The sequence below is a fragment of the Triturus cristatus genome, chromosome 4_1 (genome assembly GCF_964204655.1).
Source record: "Triturus cristatus chromosome 4_1, aTriCri1.1, whole genome shotgun sequence".
NCBI lineage: Eukaryota > Metazoa > Chordata > Amphibia > Caudata > Salamandridae > Triturus > Triturus cristatus.
Genome location: NC_140585.1, coordinates 24,981,094 through 24,996,899, shown reverse-complemented (window position 1 = coordinate 24,996,899; position 15,806 = coordinate 24,981,094).

Here is a 15,806-nt window from a genome sequence, read left to right as displayed (position 1 = left end):
CCAATTTCTGTCCTAAAGTGAGATGTACACCAGAAGGAGAACAATATATCGTAGCATGCATTCTTTTCAATAGGTCTAGACCCAACAGATTCTCACCGCAACCATTCGTCAACAGAAGTGGAGCTTCCAAATCATAAGGACCAACTGAAATAGGCAAAGGGCAAGAAACTGGGTTGCGAACAGGGGCGCCAGAAAATCCTACAGAAACATTCGTTAAGCCAGACAAAGGTGCCCCAGGGAGTTTAGAATGAATGATAGAACTTCTCATTGCCCCAGTATCTAGAAGAAATGGCTCTGAAACACCTATTGTAGTGACGTTAACATAAGGTCCATTTTGATCTACTGGGATTGGCACAACTCCTCTACTTTGTCCATGGCTGTCCTAGTTGGCATGAAGACCCTCATTCTCGCATTCAACATAATGGTCTTCATTGTAATATTGAGTAGACCTCACATTTTGCTGATCAAAGTAGTTCATGGAATTGGGAGAAGGAAGGGCACGCTGTTCTTGAGTCAACACACCTCGACCTCTACCTCTGTTTGCTGACTGGAGGCCAGTACGACCTCGTGGAGCAGATAATGCTCCATTGCGCTGCAATAAAACCGGACAACTATTCTTAAAATGACCTTCCTCTCTACAATAGGCACATTGATTAGGTCCTAACAAAGGTCGCGGAATGTATGGCTCAGGTTTTTGATACAACCTTGGAAACTGCGGAGGCTGTTGAAATTGAGGCTGAGCATAACGTGGCGGATAGGCTTGTTGCAAGAGAACCTTCATTTTTAATTCTTTCGTCTTTTTCTCTTGCTTTTCTTTTTCTTCTTTATCCCTGTTTTCATAATATTGTGCAGTAGCCAATATCTGGGCAGAGGAAGAAACAGCCTATGAACTTTCTGAATCTTTTAGTTTGTGCGACAGCTCGGGAAGCAAATTGAATACAAATTTGTCCACAAACAATCGCTGTCCACCCTCTGTAGCCATGTCTTGACCACTGTGGTCGATAAATGTCTCTTCGAAACGAGTAAAGAAATCAGAGACACTTTCATCTTTCTTTTGTTTGCATGCTGCTAGTTTATCCCAATTAACTCTCAATGCAGGCATCATAGTTTTCATTAAGGTAATAATCCTACCGGGAAGTTCCGAGATCAAAGCGTCAGGCTTTGCGCCACCCACTTGGTCTCTATCTGTGGTAGTTATAACATCCCAAGTAGCACCCAGTTCCGGAGCGTGATCTTCTCTACGAATCTTAGCCCATATTGTCTGTGGGACTACATTTCCCATTAGCATATCAATATCTGCTAAGTTCATGATGCAAGCATCAACTGTCTGTGATAATTCTTTATAATAACCTGTAGGGTTTTTATACGGATCCGGTAGAGTCTGCTTAAGGGACAAAACTTCAGATCTCTTCCAAGGGACATGTACCCATATACGTTGGAAATGAGCAGGAATAGGTGCATTAGCACCTACTCCCGCAACCTCTTCCTTCCATACTGGAGGAACCTCTCTCATAGGATAATTTTTCAACGTCAGTTTAACCGACGGATCAGAATCAAGGAAAACCTGAGAGAACAATAAGGATCTATAAGAAATAAGCGTCCTTACAGCTTCCTCAACCTTAGAACCCACAATAAGTCTTTAACAAAATCAGTCTGAACATTTAACAGATCTTGTGGGATCGGACTCGAACTCACATCTTCCCATTCTTTAATGAGAGTGTCGCACATTACATTAAAAACATATCTTTGCATAGGCGCATTCCATTGCGAAAAGGTAGGCATAATATCAAGCACACTGTATTGTGGACCCTTCTTGATCCATTTTCGTGCAAGAGTCCAACCTCTCTCGTTCTTCAAAATCTGGAAACTGACTATGAGATTGTCTTCGAGCAAAAGCCGGAGACCCATTTAAAGCTTCAAAGAAAGGAGATAGAATACCAGTGACAGTGTCTGTGAGACGCTTACGCACAGACGGAGAATTAGACATGAGAATTAGAGACAGAGTATTAGGAGAACTGACAGAAGAAGAACTGATAATTGCAGGAGGAGCAGAAGGCAAAGGAGATCTAAGATCAGGAGATGAGGGCAAAGAAGTTGAGGCTAACGGTAAAATCGGCAAGGGCGGTAAAACTGGAGGAGGCAAATGCGGAAGAGCCGGAACAGGCGGTAGTACCACTGGCGGCTGAACAGGCTGTAACGGCTGAGGTACATTAGCACTTTGTGCATAGGGCGGAGGCAACCTTAATAAGTGGGACATTAGGGGATCTTCTTCTATATCTTTCTTATTATCAGAAGGAGAAACAGGCAACACCGGATAGCGTTTATCTATCGCCATACGATGCTGTCTTTCTGAAATTTCAGTCGCATTGTCAATTTCATCGTCTTTAAACTGTTGGGCAGCCTGTATAATTATCATACCCTGTGCTTTCCTATCTCGTTTTGCTTGTTTAATTTCTTTCTGTTTGGCTTCCTTACGCCAAAGGCGGAAAGAGTCAAACATTGCCGGCCGGGCTTTTCTTTTGAATAAAACTGCTTCCAAATTGTCTAGCACATTAGGATCAAAACTACCATTCTCTGGCCATTTTAGAACACCATCTTTCTTCGTGTATCGGGTCCATGTCTCGTTAAAGGCAATGGGGCCGATACCATGTTTTGAATAGAGCTCATATGTGGGAGTTCCAACCGAAGGAATCGGACAAGAGTCCTCAAGTCGGGAATCCCTATTACAACCAAGACAACAAATTCTTCCAAACTTAGTCAGACCAGGCATCTCGAGATGTCTCCAGACTGTTCACAAACTTCAAGGGAGTAAAACTCAGTTTACGCAGCACAAATGCACATACCCTCGGCTTTGTTTATTGCAATAGACAAATCTAAGTACCCAAAGGAATCAATCAAAGAACAAAATTGTGGGCGCGACCCACGAAAATACTTAACTAAGGACGTCGTCTCCCACCAACAGAGGCCCGTCTATCGTCTCGCCTTACCATACATCATCAAAGGAAGGGCCAAAGCAGGGCGGCAGTCAGGGCAGCGGTCGTCAGTAGCCGTCAGGAAGGAGTAACCGCGCTTCAAAAGACCTTCGGACCACTTTCGACATACAGGGGTCGCTTAATGTGGCTCGCGAACCCTCCGGAATTTTCTTGCGGGGTTCCTCACGTCCCTCAGGCAGAACCGGTACCACTGAAGCCGCCCCACGTGGGCGCCAGTTGAAGAACCAGAACCTTTTGGGCCTGGCGGCGCAGGGTACGCCCAAGTCTCCGAAGTTCACCTGCTTAGCTACACAGAGACACGGGACACTCTGTCGGCGTTAGAAGATCAGATTTATTTAGCTGCAGCTAGTACAGTTATCCTAGAAGTACACAAAGTAGGTTCTCAGGAGACTGCCACTTCACTCTGTGGCGCACAGGGTTATATACCATATAATGTTCGTATACATTAACCAAAAGCACTCCCAGAACACACAAGAAAGAGCCAATAAGGAAAGCTGGAAAACAGGACAGAACCAATAGGAGAAATTGGAAAACAAAAGTGTCAGATGACTCGAAGAAACCTCTCCTCAAACTATGTTTGTCACCCCTCCCTCAAGTTAATTTATTATCCGATTCGTAACTAACTTGCAGGTGGCGAGATACGTTTGTGTGTTGGAGGACAGTTGTGAAACGAGAGAATGCTAGCAGGAGACAGTGAAGGCCAGACGATAAGAGAAGGTCAGGAAAGAATAGTGTGAACCAACAGATAGTTGAGACGGGGATTAGGAAAGCCAGACAGGGATTTGGGTACTCGGCTAGTTCTAACACCAGCTTTGTAAATAGAGGCAGAAAGCGTATTTCGACACCGGTTTGCAGAAAAAGCAGAATAGACTTTGTTCCTCATGCTGCCTGAGCGATGGCAACACAAAATGGCGGGTCGATTCGATCGTGATCGAAAATCGAAGTTCCTCAGTTGAAAACTGGCAAGAGTAGCATTTTATAGAACAGACGAGGGAAGGGATCCCAGTGCCCAGCGAGGCACCGTACTGCATCAAAGCGGAGCTCACGGCGACACTTCTGGGCCAGATAAAAACAATCTAAATGGTGCTGATGCGCATGTGCAACTCCATGCATAGGCAGAGTCACCAGGTCCTGTGACTCAGAGACTTCACTCAAAGACAACGTTGCACTTGCCCAAACCCAGATGGCGGGAGAATGCACAGCATGTGTATCTAACACGCGCCCTTATTGTAGGGCCGCTTCTGCATTTTTAGAACTTCGATTAGGCTAAAAAGTGTTCCTGGTAACAAATGGAGTTCAGAACTTTAGGGTTCATGAGTAATTATAAACATTAAGCAGGTGGAGGGAAGTTTCTTACTATAAGTAAAGCAAACCTTACTATGGACTGAGTCCCAGTCAAGCCCCAAGGGGCTGAATGTAAATCCTAGTCAACGTTTCCTGCAGCCAAAGTTGGAAAAGGTTTATTTAAAATACCATAAACCCATCTAGGCTTCGACAGCTCGATGAGCCCCCGGATGCAGTATGTAGGTGAACAATGGGCTACACTTGACATTTTCTACCAGGTCTGACCAGAAGACATCCTGGTTCTATACAAGGGATGCTGGTCTTGTACCAAAGAAAGGAGTGACTGAACGGAAGCTCCTGGCCGAGGGACTATTACTGCAATGAGCCTGCTGCTGCTCCCGCTCTCCTACTGGGGGACTAAGGAGCAGAAGAGCTACAAACCAGAGGCAGATGACCGCTCTGGAGGCTTCAGGGCCAGTTTGCATTCACCATGTGCCTTCGAGTCCAGGAATGAAGGATGCTGGACATCTGGGGTTGTCCGCACCAGTCCTTTGACACTCACCGGTAGGGGGGGCGGGCTCAGTGCTCAGATTGAATCATCATCTTCACCTGTGCACAGAAGAGCAAGGAAGCACCAGGGGCTGTTTGAAAGCTGCAGGGACCCCCACCCTAGGCTGACATGCTCTAGAAAACATCAGCACAGAAGTGCCTATGGGGGCTCAAGCAAAGCGGCCGTGGGGGCCCAAGCGAAGCGGCCGTGGGGGCCCAAGCGAAGCGGCCGTGGGGGCCCAGGAGAAGCGGCCATGGGGGCCCAAGAGAAGCGGCCGTGGGTCCAAAGGGTGATCCTCCAGCGCCTGCTTCGCAATCATTTGTTCCTTAGATCTTGGTCCTACTGCAATGGGGGCAGCGACAGTCTTGAGGGACCTAAGCGCAGTTTACACAGCGGTGCCCGTCCAGAGACCAGGTCCTCTTCCAGATACACATTCAAAGGATGGAGATCACAATGGAAGTGATCACTGCTGATAAACTCACCAACACCAAGAATACTGGGATTCGGAAACTAGCAACAATTTTAAGAAACTAACTCAAATGTCTAACCCTATGGTGACCGCATTCTAATTTACCCAGAACCCTGCAAAACACCCATTGTGGAATTTCAGCCCATCTCGCCTGCTACAAACATCTTGTTAGAAATGAGGGGGCTCTGGTTGACGCAGGTGTGAACCCACAACAAGCAGGGACCCTTTACTTCTTGTCAGGGCGAAGGATGACTCCCCAGAATAACCCCTGCTCACCCTCTAGGTGCGTGGCGCGAGCAGTCTAGGCTAAGTCTCAGGCGTACACGGTTAAGCAAATGCAATTACACATACAGTAAACCCCTTACATGCACCACAAATGGACACCAATCAGGTAGTATATAAAAATAAGCTTTTATGTAGTTTCAGCAGAGTCAAATACAAGGCCCAGTAACGTTGAACTGATGGGGCCACAATTCGTAGGAATACGGTAAAGTTCTCTTGGTTACGGAAAGTTCTTTAGGCGGGCACAAGGTGACTGTAGGCCTCAGCGTACTCCGTGCTGAAGCGGCAACCGGGAAGCACACGGCAGATGACAGGGAAATCAGAACGTTGCGGACCCTGGATCCGATGCGAGCTCGCGGTCGAGTTCGTAAGTACAGTACCTTGTTTCTTGACGCGAAGGAGGGTGCGGGATTTCAGCGGCCCTTCGACAGAAGAGCGAGGCGGCGTCCGGGGCTCCCACACTTCACGATGGGTGTCTGATCTTCAGGCTCACGACAAGAGCGGGGTGTTGCAGGTGGCGGGTGAACAAAGCGGGGCATCCGGGCACGCAGATGCGTCCTGGCCGTCCGAGGCTTGGAGATGCTCACAACGCCGATTCCGGCGGGAGGGTGAAGGTGCACAGCGAGCCTCCAGCAAGCGAGGTGACAGGGGCAGCCCAGCACAGCGTAGGGGGAGCGGCTCCGATCGAGCGAGGCTCTTCCCAAGGCGGGGGCGGCTAAGCAGTCCTGGTCACGGCTCAGGGAGGGGCTGGGCACGAGGGTCACAGCTCCGGCGAGGGAAAGGACACCACAGTCCAGCAGCAGGCGAGTGAAGATCAGGTAGAGCCCAATGGTCCTGGGGCTCAGTTCAGGGGGCAAGCTCAGTTCCAAGCCCTTGGAGATCGTTTTTGGAAAAGCACAAGTCTTGAAAGTAAAAGTAAAGTAAAGTCTTCAGCAACAGGTTCTCTTCTCCCCTTTGGCAGCAAGGTCACCACTGCAGGCCAATCCCCCAGGATAGGGACAGTCTTCCTCCTACAGCTTTCCCGGTGCCTCCTCCTCAGGCAGAGATTCTTCTTGGTCAAAAGCGGATCTAGTTTCTTAGGAGCAGGGCTCCTCCATTTATACAACAAATCTTTTGTTCTCCCAGGCCAGGGGTGCCCTTGCCTAGTTCAGTCCGGTTTCTGAGCACTTTGTTTACGCGATGCAGGCTTCTTCTTTCAGAGTGCAGGGCAGAGTCATCAGACGCTCCACAGGGGGCGGAGCCGGCATTGAGGTAGCAGAGCACTGTCCTATTCAGAGCCTAGGAGCACTCCTCCCACCCATCTACCTGTCGATCGTCCTATTCACCACCAGGCTACCTAGCCCCGCCCATCTGGGTTCCCCAGCCCTGTCACTCATACCAGCCAGACAACAGATACACATCACGCAGAGGCGGCTGAAATGTTTAGGCAAGCAAAGGCCAACTTTCTAAAAGCGGCATTTGCAAAGCCGGAATATTAAAATAAACCTTGCGAAAAGATGTACCTTATTATTCCGAGTTCAGGCATACTAAACTCGAACTCCTACCATGTTCCCTGGGTCGGTTAGGATCATAGGGTGTAATAATCCAGGCCGCCCATACTGGCCTATGAGAACAGGGTAGCCTTACAGTAGTGAACAACAAAATGGCGGTCATTCACTACCAGGACATGCCACACATCTAGGCTTGTCCTACCTCAGGCTCACAACACACCCTGCCCGTGGGCCTACCAGAGGGGTGACTAACATGCAGCTTAGGGAAGGTTTCAGGGACCGGCAAGTGTGGGCACTTGTCAGTCAGCGTGTCAGTACCAGACTGCACGCAGGTTCTGCGATGGCAGACCTTAGACGTATTTTACCGGCCGCTTCTGTGGGTGGCACAACCCGTGCTGCAAGCCCACCAGCGGTGTTTGCCTTTACATGCCCTGGCGCTCCTGGCGCACTTTACTGGGGTCTGATAGTAAATCAAACAATCCAATCATGGAATCCAACTAACATATACAATTTACAAAGGGAGCACTCGCACCGCGACACTGGTTGGCAGTGGCACAGCGCGCTGAGCGGCCAACACCATGAAATCACATGAGGCACAGCGACAAAAAGAGGGAGGGAGACTCACTCCAAGGTGCCAGGTCTAACACGTGTCCCCTCCAGCTGAAAAGTGGGGAGAACTACCCTACCCCAGGGAGTTCCTCATCACTAAGGCGGAAAAATCTGGACAGACCGTCAGCATTGGCGTGATCCGTACCAGGGCGATGTTCCACCGTGAAATCCATCCCCTGTAGGGAAATGGACCACCTCAACAGCTTTGGATTCTCACCCCTCATATGCATCAACCATCTGAGGGGCCTGTGGTCCGTCTGAACCCGGAAGTGAGACCCAAACAAGTAGGGTCTTAGCTTCTTCAGCGCCCAGACCACAGCAAATGCCTCACGCTCAATAGCACTCCACCTCTGTTCCCGTGGAAGTAACCTCCTGCTAAGAAAGGCTACGGGTTGATCTAGGCCCTCCTCATTAATCTGTGAAAGAACAGCCCCCACACCATGCTCTGAAGCGTCTGTCTGAACGATAAACTCTTTGGAGAAGTTGGGAGCCAAGAGCACGGGCGCCGTGCACATAGCAGTTTTCAAGGCCTCTAAAGCTTTCTGACAGGTGTCAGTCCAGATCACCTTCCTGGGCTGCTTCTTCGAAGTCAGCGCTGTCAAGGGGGCAACCATGTTGCCATACCCCTTGACAAACCTCCTGTAGTACCCGGTGAGACCTAGGAAGGCTCTCACCTCTGTCTGGGTTTTGGGCGCCTCCCAATTCAGGATGGTTTCTATCTTGGGCTGAAGGGGTGCCACCTGGCCACTCCCAACTTGGTGTCCCAAGTACACCACGGAACCCTGCCCGATCTGGCACTTACTCGCCTTGATCGTGAGGCCTGCCTTACGCAGCGCCATCAACACTTCCCAGAGGTGACGCAAGTGTTCCTCCCACGTGGAGCTGAACACGGCGATGTCATCCAGGTAGGCTGCACTGAACGAATCCAGCCCAGCCAACACCTGGTTGACCAATCTCTGGAAGGTGGCAGGGGCATTCTTCATCCCAAATGGCATAACCCGGAACTGGTAGTGCCCATCTGGGGTGGAAAATGCTGACCTCTCTTTGGCCCCCTCGGTCAAGGCGATCTGCCAATACCCAGACGTTAGATCAAACGTGCTGAGGTAGTTGGTAGCCCCTAGCCGATCGATGAGCGCATCAGCTCTGGGGATGGGGTGTGCGTCAGTCCTAGTGACTGAATTGAGTCCTCTGTAGTCCACACAGAACCGGAGTTCGGGTGTGGCTCCCGGCGCTGCAGCCTTTGGGACCAAGACCACGGGGCTGGCCCAAGGACTGCTAGAAGACTCAATGACCCCGAGTGCCAACATCTTGGAGACCTCCTCCTTGATGCATGTCCTCACCCTGTCAGTCACCCTGTAGGCCTTGTGCCGCACAGGTGGGCTATCCCCAGTGTCCACATCATGGACGCACCAATCAGTGACACCAGGGACCAGGGAAAACAGATCAGAAAATTGTCCCAGCAACTGGCGACAATCATTCTGTTGCTCAGGGGTAAGGGTGGAAGAGAGGATGACACCATCCACTGACCCATCTTGCTCCTTGGCTGACAGGAGGTCAGGAAGAGGTTCTGTCTCCTCTTCCATCCCCGCATCTGTTGCCAAGAGCATGCCCACTTGGGACCTCTCCAAGTGGGGCTTGGCGGTTGACATGTAGGACCCGTAAGGGGTTCCTAGGAGACTTCAGGTCCACCACGTAGGTAACAGGACTCTTGCGCTCCACCACCTCAAAGGGACCGGTCCACTTATCCTGGAGTGCACATGGCTCCACGGGGGCCAAGACCCATACTTTCTGCCCAGGCTGAAGCTCAATCCAGTTTGGGCAATCCTGAACTTGGAGCAAAGACCTTTCAATTCTTCATTGGTACGATTCAGAAGTGCGTCTTCTTCCCAATCTACGTCCTCAAATCCAGAGATTATAGAAGCTGCCCTTCCGGCGGAAAGTGAACCAGGCATGGCTTTAACAACGGACATTCTTGGCACAACAAAAACAAATGCTAGCCTTGTGGCTGTGTTACTGGTCTGCTCTCACTACGTGGTGATCAGTGATTCACTATACGCAAACCACAAATGCAAATCCGTAAATCCTCACCGCTGCCACCAATGTTAGAAATGAGGGGGCTCTGGTTGACGCAGGTGTGAACCCACAACAAGCAGGGACCCTTTACTTCTTGTCAGGGCGAAGGATGACTCCCCAGAATAACCCCTGCTCACCCTCTAGGTGCGTGGCGCGAGCAGTCTAGGCTAAGTCTCAGGCGTACACGGTTAAGCAAATGCAATTACACATACAGTAAACCCCTTGCATGCACCACAAATGGACACCAATCAGGTAGTATATAAAAAGCTTTTATGTAGTTTCAGCAGAGTCAAATACAAGGCCCAGTAACGTTGAACTGATGGGGCCACAATTCGTAGGAATACGGTAAAGTTCTCTTGGTTACGGAAAGTTCTTTAGGCGGGCACAAGGTGACTGTAGGCCTCAGCGTACTCCGTGCTGAAGCGGCAACCGGGAAGCACACGGCAGATGACAGGGAAATCAGAACGTTGCGGACCCTGGATCCGATGCGAGCTCGCGGTCGAGTTCGTAAGTACAGTACCTTGTTTCTTGACGCGAAGGAGGGTGCGGGATTTCAGCGGCCCTTCGACAGAAGAGCGAGGCGGCGTCCGGGGCTCCCACACTTCACGATGGGTGTCTGATCTTCAGGCTCACGACAAGAGCGGGGTGTTGCAGGTGGCGGGTGAACAAAGCGGGGCAGCCGGGCACGCAGATGTGTCCGGGCTGTCCGAGGCTTGGAGATGCTCACAACGCCGATTCCGGCGGGAGGGTGAAGGTGCACAGCGAGCCTCCAGCAAGCGAGGTGACAGGGGCAGCCCAGCACAGCGTAGGGGGAGCGGCTCCGATCGAGCGAGGCTCTTCCCAAGGCAGGGGCGGCTAAGCAGTCCTGGTCACGGCTCAGGGAGGGGCTGGGCACGAGGGTCACAGCTCCGGCGAGGGAAAGGACACCACAGTCCAGCAGCAGGCGAGTGAAGATCAGGTAGAGCCCAATGGTCCTGGGGCTCAGTTCAGGGGGCAAGCTCAGTTCCAAGCCCTTGGAGATCGTTTTTGGAAAAGCACAAGTCTTGAAAGTAAAAGTAAAGTAAAGTCTTCAGCAACAGGTTCTCTTCTCCCTTTTGGCAGCAAGGTCACCACTGCAGGCCAATCCCCCAGGATAGGGACAGTCTTCCTCCTACAGCTTTCCCGGTGCTTCCTCCTCAGGCAGAGATTCTTCTTGGTCAAAAGCGGATCTAGTTTCTTAGGAGCAGGGCTCCTCCATTTATACAACAAATCTTTTGTTCTCCCAGGCCAGGGGGGCCCTTGCCTAGTTCAGTCCGGTTTCTGAGCACTTTGTTTACGCGATGCAGGCTTCTTCTTTCAGAGTGCAGGGCAGAGTCATCAGACGCTCCACAGGGGGCGGAGCCGGCATTGAGGTAGCAGAGCACTGTCCTATTCAGAGCCTAGGAGCACTCCTCCCACCCATCTACCTGTCGATCGTCCTATTCACCACCAGGCTACCTAGCCCCGCCCATCTGGGTTCCCCCAGCCCTGTCACTCATACCAACCAGACAACAGAAACACATCACGCAGAGGCGGCTGAAATGTTTAGGCAAGCAAAGGCCAACTTTCTAAAAGCGGCATTTGCAAACCCGGAATATTAAAATAAACCTTGCGAAAAGATGTACCTTATTATTCCGAGTTCAGGCATACTAAACTCGAACTCCTACCATGTTCCCTGGGTCGGTTAGGATCATAGGGTGTAATAATCCAGGCCGCCCATACTGGCCTATGAGAACAGGGTAGCCTTACAGTAGTGAACAACAAAATGGCAGTCATTCACTACCAGGACATGCCACACATCTAGGCTTGTCCTACCTCAGGCTCACAACGCACCCTGCCCGTGGGCCTACCAGAGGGGTGACTAACATGCAGCTAAGGGAAGGTTTCAGGGACCGGCAAGTGTGGGCACTTGTCAGTCAGCGTGTCAGTACCAGACTGCACGCAGGTTCTGCGATGGCAGACCTTAGACGTATTTTACCGGCCGCTTCTGTGGGTGGCACAACCCGTGCTGCAAGCCCACCAGCGGTGTTTGCCTTTACATGCCCTGGCGCTCCTGGCGCACTTTACTGGGTTCTGATAGTAAATCAAACAATCCAATCATGGAATCCAACTAACATATACAATTTACAAAGGGAGCACTCGCACCGCGACACTGGTTGGCAGTGGCACAGCGCGCTGAGCGGCCAACACCATGAAATCACATGAGGCACAGCGACAAAAAGAGGGAGGGAGACTCACGCCAAGGTGCCAGGTCTAACACATCTCTAATTTGGAACAGTCAGCGCCCTGAAGCAGACCCAAAGCTATCCCAATCCAAAGTGAGCAGAAACATCTTTACTTTGGCAAATGGTTGTATATTGGAAAATACATGGCTATTGCGGCCAATAGGGCCATGGTAGAGTGTGGACGCATCCAGGCAGGATGGATGTGCGTACCCTTTCCATCCTTCACTACCTCAGAATTAACCCTTTGGGCCCTGATGGCCCTTCTAATCCCAGTTAGAACTGTGACCCATCCCATTGTAACTTCAGTTCATCCTCTGTTATTACTGTACTTTGTAATCCAGGAGGAAATAAGGTCAAGGCCAAGTTGCCCTGTGAACAGGGCAATCTTAAGGCGCCTGGCATGTATACACCAAGGAAGGGCTGGCACCTTCATCATGTAACCTCCGTTTGAACCGTCACTAGTGGCTAAATCCTCGTGGAGGGGTGATGGAGCAAGGTTTCTTACTTAACCCTTTCGATGCGCATGACGGAGCGGTTCCGTCATGCGCGTCGGTTGTGCTGTGCGCATGACGGAACCGCTCCGTCATGGCCCCGCCCGCGCACACAACCTTCAGCACAGCGCGGAAATCCGTGCGGCGCTGAAGGGGTTAAAGAAACTTGCTTGTATGTAATCCTCACAAATAACATGTAACCAACACATTTTGTAAATACTAATGATGGAGCGGGTCGTATAAAATTTTGTATACCTCCCCTATCCTGTATGAAAATACTAATTAAATAATCTTAACTATAATATTATTCAAGTTTGCATGTTTTATTAACCAACATAATTAACATTCGAATTACACGTGGGATTTGCATTTGCATGACTAAAATAACGTATGGCTAAAACCTGTACGGATATTAACAATAGTATAAGTGGTAATTAGAATATTGCATGATATATGTTGATTACGTAATGTTGCCCAAGAAGAGGACCGAAAAGGTGAATATAATGGCTTTAAATGTTGCTATACGCTAGATAAATACAAACACAGAGGGATTAGTAAGGGGTTAACATTAGATTCATTATTTCTATGTATTAATTACACTTTTGTGTTTGTTTCGCTTAAATTAGCACTTGGGCCTAAAACCAAGATGGCCACTGACACCACACGACAAAGTGGCCACTGTTCCACGAGGCGCGGAGTGAAATGCACACGCGCAAGGATTCTCCTAAACCTCATCACGACCTTTGGTCCGAGATGTACCCGAGCAAGGACAGAGTGGGCTACCAGCCAAGCCTAGAAAACAATCGACCTTACAATAAAACCGGAAAAAAATGACTTGGAACAATTTCATGACATTACCCTTCGAACTGTACTGGAAACTGAAAGTTGACATCGGACGATCTCAACCAGCCAATCAGGACTGTCCAAAATTATTATATTGTATCTTCTGTACTACACTTTATTATAAAAGAACTAGTAGAAAAGACAGGGATTTTTATACTCTCTCTTTACCTCCATCTTTTCGAGATTCTGACGCTTTGGCTGATACTGACGCTGACGTTTTGGATTGTAACCTGCCGAGCTAACAACTATTGAGCTTTGGCTTGCTTTCGGACGATTTACGACAAAATGATGCAGAGCCAATGAATTAGAGGACTCCAAATAGCCAGATTAGGTAAATATGATTATCTGCAATGTACTCAAATATTGATATGAACTTTCTAAACGTTGACGAGACTAAATGCAAATTTAAATTCATTATGAAATATTAGATAAACAATTATTGATTAACGAGAATTCATGAGTTTTATTTAAGAGATAGATTCTGAAGTCTTAAATGTGTTTTAGCTGGTTCTAAATCGCCATCAACCAATCCAACTAATTTGGTCCATTGACCGAAGTGGGAGGAGTGCCATGATGTTTTAGGATTAAGGATCTATAGGCGAGAGGGCGTTAATGTATATTTTGTAAATGATTTTTCCTTCCCTATAGGTTATAAGGTGTTTCCCTCATCCCTTCTGCGTGCGGACTCTTGAATAGTTTGTGTGAGTGTTGGTGTTATGGGCCCCACCAATGGATGCATGTATGAATGAGTGTGTGTGATGACGAGTCTGCGATGCAGGGAGGTATACATTTTCATTCCCCGTTTCTCCCGGTCTTCCGCTCTAGCACTAACATTGCATTAAACATGACATACAGTATCCTGGGGAAGCTTTCCTATGTGTATTACTAACAAGTAACCTGAGTGTCTTAAAATTGCCACCAAAAAACGCTTGAACTTCATTGCTCATGCGTCTACTCCATCTACGTAGTATGACGTATTCTGTTGCTTGGTGTGTAAACTTTATAGCTGCTCAATCGCACTAAATATGGCCGCTTGAAACTCACATGATTAACGCATATGCTACTGCTTGAACTAAAACTCATCAGTTCTACTAAACACTAATGCAAAAGATGTAAATAAGTAAATGGGGACAGAGTAGAGATAAGTGGTATACAGTGAAATCATTTATTGTCGCACTCTGTGTCTTTTTCTGACTTTATTATTAGTTCACGTTTGGGGCCTCAGAGGGTGACTGAAAATACCTACCCACTTGATGTTCACGCAGGCGCACAAGAACCTGCTGAAACCCCTGTGACAGCACCACTTGAAACCCAGCCAAGGCCACATTGAACTGAGACGCCTGGGAAAGAAAACTATTGACCCACACCAGCAACAATTTGGAATAAAATGTATAAACTCGTATTGATCATAATGTGAAATGGGGCTGGGAGTAAAGCTACAGGAAAGTAAATTAAGGGACGGAAACATAGAACAATAGTCCACAGTAAAATATTACTTTTAATATGGTGTGATGAACTCACCTCCTCGCCCTGACCAATCAGAATATGGGAAAACACAAAAATTGTCATTCGGGGGAGGTACATGAATATAGAATAGTATAAATCGAGGTAATTTAGCTAGAGACTTTGTCAAACTTGTCAGATCTGTCATTCCGACTCATCACCGACCCAACACGTATGCTGCTACTCTGAGGCGCTGTCTCAGACCCTGCTGCTTCAAGAAACTCTGCTCGAGAAACTGAGATACTGATCGCTAATCTAATCATCTAGAAGGTGAGTTCGGAAGAGGGACACTCGAGGAGAGTAGTATCAGAGAGGCGTGCGACGCTGGCGTTGCACTTAGAAGAGGTCACCTTCCCAGATCCGAATCTGTCCAATCCTCTGTCAGCATCCTGTCCTGGCAGATCCTATCTGGCCTATCGTCAAAGAGTTGGGTTCATCTATCATTACTATGTAAATTTAATTCAACGGTCATTGGACCTGCTCTCTTTTTCCTTTTCAGGTACCGTTTTCATTGATCATTATTATGACTTTATTTTATTTGAATTTAAATTGCCTCTTGAAAGAATGTGTTTTAAGTTGTAATTGATTCAGACTCACAAAATTATTAATATAGATAAAGGATTTCAAAACTTTGAGGTTGTGGTTATTTCGAGTACAAGATAAATGTCATTTTCTACCTTAAACGATCTCAGAAACCGGATTCATCGAAAAAGGAATTAAGGAGATCAAATTGGTAAGACTTGGTAAAGGTAAAATTAAAATTGCAGGTAAAACTAAAAAATTGATATCAGCGGGGTTTGCTAGCTCATTTGTGTGAATGGTTTGGGCCCAGGTGAGTATTTAGAGATGTGTGTGTTTAACCCGAGCTGGAGACCCGCGCTCCATCAGGGGCTCAGAACTCGATGAATAACCGAACAGATCACTTAAGGGGTTCCCAGGATATCCCAAACATGGGCTAAAAATCCCAGCTTGGATA